Source organism: Saccopteryx bilineata, chromosome 2, assembly GCF_036850765.1.
Source record: "Saccopteryx bilineata isolate mSacBil1 chromosome 2, mSacBil1_pri_phased_curated, whole genome shotgun sequence".
NCBI lineage: Eukaryota > Metazoa > Chordata > Mammalia > Chiroptera > Emballonuridae > Saccopteryx > Saccopteryx bilineata.
In genome coordinates this window covers 159,386,968-159,391,636 of record NC_089491.1, presented here as the reverse complement: position 1 = coordinate 159,391,636, position 4,669 = coordinate 159,386,968, and the positions used below count along the sequence as shown (strand labels likewise).

General features: G+C 33.4%; 1 non-coding gene across 1 annotated transcript; it reads right to left on the bottom strand.

Moving 5' to 3' along the window:
* Positions 1-4,252: 4,252 nt before the first annotated feature.
* Positions 4,253-4,328, bottom strand: TRNAP-GGG (transfer RNA proline (anticodon GGG)). The gene has a single exon. It is a non-coding gene; the product is annotated as a tRNA-Pro (tRNA).
* Positions 4,329-4,669: the final 341 nt, after the last annotated feature.

The following is a 4,669-nucleotide window of genomic DNA, read 5'->3' as shown; positions in this document are numbered from 1 at the left end:
GTCAACAATATTGTTTATGTTATTTCATAAAAAATACTGTTTATAATATGTAAAGTGAACTGTATATTAGTTAATAGTATTGTATTAATGTCAAATCTGTTGAGTGAAATGTTATGATTATGTAGAAGAATATTCTTATTCTTAGGAAACATGCTGAACTTTTTATAGATGAAGTGTCAATAATGTCTCAAAAGGCTCAGTAGAAATAATTTATACATTGACAAAATGTTAACAATTAGTGAATCTAAATAAAGGTAATTTGGATTTCCATTGTACTATTTTTTATTTAAAAAAATTTTAATTGAAGCCCCGGCTGGTTGGCTCAGTGGTAGAGCATTGGCCCGGCATGTGGATGTCCCAGGTTTTTTTCCGGTCTGGGCACACAAGAGAAGCACCCATCTGCTTCTCCACCCATGTTTCTCTTGCTTCTCTCTCTCTCTCTTTCTCTTCCTGCAGCCTTGGCCCAAGTGAAGCAAGTTGGCTCTGGGCACTCAGGATGGCTCCATGATCCTCCACCTCAGGCACTAAGAAGAGCTTGATTGCTGAGCAACAGAGCAACGCTCCACTTGGGCAGAGCATCTCTTGCTAGTGGGTTTGTCATGTGGATCCTTGTTGGGGCAAATGCCAGAGTCTGTCTCTGCCTCCCTTTCTCTCACTGAATAAAATAAAAAAATTTAATTGAATTTATAAGAGTGATGTTCATTAATAAAATTATACATATATTAGGTGTACAGTTCTATAATACATCATATGTATATTGTATTGTGTTTTCACCACCCCAAGTCAAGTCTACCTCCATCATTATCATCCCTGTACCCTCCTCCATCTTTCCCCACCCCTTTTCCTCCTGCAATCCCCACACTATGTCTGTGTCGGAAAGTCTTTTTTTTTTTTGCTTTATCCTTTCATCTTTTTCCCTCAGCCCCTTAACACCCTCCCCCAACAGCTGTCAGTCGTTCTTCATATTATGAGTCTGTTTCTATTTTGTTAGTTTAATTAGTTCATTAAATTCTATATATAAGTGAAGTCATGTGGTCGTTGTCTTTCTCTGACTGCCTTATTTTACTTAGCATAATAACCTTCACCTTCATTCATGCTGTTACAAAAGGTAAAATTTCCTTTTGATGGCTGAATAGTATTCCATTGTGTAAACGACCCTACAACTTTTTTATCCTCTCATCTACTGATGGGAATGTGGATTGTTTTCAAATCTTGACTATTACAAATAATGCTGCAATGAGCATAAGGGTGCATATATTCTTTTGAATTAGTATTTTGGGTTTCTTTGGATATATTCCCAGAAGTGGAATTGCTGGGTCATAAGGAAGTTCCATTTTTAGTTTTTTCTGATAACTCCATACTGCTTTCCATAGTGGCTGCATACATCTGCATTCCTACCAACAGTGCATAAGAGTTTCTTTGTCTCTACATTCTCACCAACACTTGATGTTTGTTGATTTATTGATGATACTATTCTGACAGGTGTGAGGTGATATCTCATTGTGGTTTTAATTTGATTTCTCTGATGTTTAGTGATGTTGAGCATTTTTTCATACATCTGTGTTCATCTGTATGTCTCCTCTAGAGAAGTGTCTATTCAGGTCCTTTGTCCATTTCTTAATTGGATTGTTTTTTGGTATTGAGATTTACAAGTTCCTTGAAAATTTTAAGTATTAAGCCTTTATCAAATATTTTGGTGAATATATTCACCCATTCTTCTCATTCCATTGATTGTTGTTTTATTTGCTATGCAAAAATTTTTTAGTTTAAAGTAGTCCTATTTGTTTATTTCTTTTTTATTTCCCTTGCCTGAGATGATATATCAGAAAAAATATTGCTGCAAGACATGTTCGGATTTTACTGCCTATATTTTCTTCTAGAATGTTTATGGCTTTGAGTCTTTTAAGTCTTTAATCAATTTTGCGATTATTCTTGTGTATGGTGGAAGAAGAGTTGTCTAGATTCATATTTTTTCATGTATCTGTTCAATATTTCCAACACCATTTATTGAATAGACTCCTTTACCTCATTATATTTTCTTGCTTCTTTTGTCATTTTTTTTTGTTGTTGTTGTTGTCATCATTTTGTTTAGAAAGAAGTAGGGACAGAGAGACAGGAACATCAAACTGCTCCTATATGAACTCTGACAAGAGAAGCCACTGGCAAGTCCACACTCCAGGATGACACTCCAATCAACCAAGCTATCTGGCCAGGGCTTAATTTTTTTAAATTGATTGATATTTAGAGGGACAGAGAGAAGAAGGGAGAGAGAAGGGAGGTGGAACAAAAGCATTTATTTGTTGTTTCACTCAGTTGTGTATTCATTGTTTGTTTCCTTTGTGTGCCCTAACTGGGGATCAAACGTGCAACCTTGTCATTTCTAAACAATGCTCTTAACCAACTGAGCTTACTGGCCTGATCTCCATTGTCAAATGTTGACTATAAAGTCATGGGGGTAAATCTTGGCTTTCTATTCCATTTTATTAACCTTTATGTCTGTGTTAAGGCCAGTATCTGATTAATAGAATAACAATGGTTAGACACTTCTTTTTGAAAAAAAAATGTTTATTAATATTTAAATTGATATAAATGTATTTTAAAAATTTTATTATTATTGGCTTTTATTTTTATTATTTTCTGTCATGTAGTATTATGAATCAAGATTATCTTAGTTTATTAGCTAAAATTAAGAAATATTATAAAAATAACTTAATAATATTAGTGAATAATAAAACCATTATTAAATAAAATGAATGTTAGAATCATTCATTAAATTAAAATTTAAAAGGCTTCACTCAATCTTTGAAAAAACTCAATAATTTCAGATTTATCTAAACTTACCTTGTTTCCCCTCAGAAATATAGCTTAAAACTGTATAATTTAGAGAAAATTATCAATATAATTTAGCCTAAAAATTAAAAATTATTATCACTATAGTGTAAAATATGAATTACTTTATTAATTTTTTCAGCAAATGTTTGTACAATATTGTCTGCCTTCCAGATATCAGGGTAGGGTGTGTATATGTAACAGTTAGCAAGAAAGGGAAATAATGGGAGAATAGGCAAGCATATTTTTAAAACAACAGAGTGTGATATTTCAAGTAACTATGCCAGTTATGTTATATTGCTTTATTCACTTCGCCACACTTAAAAAGTCATAGATTTTGGCAGGAAGCATCTAACACATTTCTTGTCTTTTAATAAATATTAGGTTGTAGCTCTTTTTGTGAATAGCCATTTAATTCTACTACTTTACAAAATCATCCCCACAGTTAGAGTTCCATTTGAGGTATTTTTAGCATCTTTAATAAATTATTTCCCTCAAGGATTAGATATTTAAATTTAGGCAATAAAGTATTTAGAGTTTCTGTCCTCATTCCAATTGGATTGCCTAAGCAATTATCTGAGATCATTATTTAAATTTTTAAGTCTAAGTCTGGCTTCATTGGGGCTCTTTTGTATATTTTTCACATCACTATTGTTAATATTATTGTACACTCTACCTTGTGCAAACAAACAGCAATGATTGACTTTATTGTTTCATTCTAATGCTTTCTGGTTGAAGAGAATGGGTGGACCCCACAGCTGCAAATATTCTTTTTAGACCCATTTGATTTTTATCTAGGGTTTTTGAATAAATTAATCAAATTATAACATTTTTTTGATGGACAACATAATGATAATGTCCACAACATATTTATTATGAGTAAAGCACCTTATATATACAACATTAAATACATTTATAATTTGCAGATAAAACCAATAAAAATTTGAAAATATGTTGCTGCCTTATGATAATGATGTAAATTATTTTTAAATCTAAAATATATGTGTGGAATTATCATTAAATACACCTTTAAGTGGTATTATTTTAATTGTTTTTGTTGATATTTTACTTCAAAAGCTGAAAAATTTTATATATTTTTTTTTATTTATTGTTTTTTTGTATTTTTCTGAAGCTGGAAACGGGGAGAGACAGTCAGACAGACTCCCGCATGTGCTCGACCGGGATCCACCTGGCACGCCCACCAGGGGTGATGCTCTGCCCACCAGGGAGTGATGCTCTGCCCCTCTGGGGTGTCGCTCTGCCATGACCAGAGCCACTCTAGCGCCTGGGGCAGAGGCCAAGGAGCCATCCCCAGCGCCCGGGCCATCTTTGCTCCAATGGATCCTTGGCTGTGGGAGGGGAAGAGAGAGACAGAGAGGAAAGAGGGGGGGGGGTGGAGAAGCAAATGGTCGCTTCTCCTATGTGCCCTGGCCGGGAATTGAACCCGAGACTTCTGCACCCCAGGCCGACGCTCTACCGCTGAGCCAACCGGCCAGGGCCAAAAATTTTATTAATTATATAAACTATTTTATAATATATGAAATGGTATCTTAGATCTAGAAAAACACTTATTTCTTGAACTACTCTTTTTTCTTGATAATAATAAACTTTACAATATTTACAATAGATATAAAAACAGATTGTGATAAGGCTATAGAAAGTCACTAGAGACAGATGCTTTCATCTTAACAATCAATGATCTGGGAATACTAAAATACTAAAACATCAGATATTTTATTAACACATAAGAGAGTTAAAGAAACAATGGACCTAAGTTAACTAAATTTCATGAAATGTCAAGTATTTATTTTTTTTAATTTTTAAATTTTATTTAGAAAAT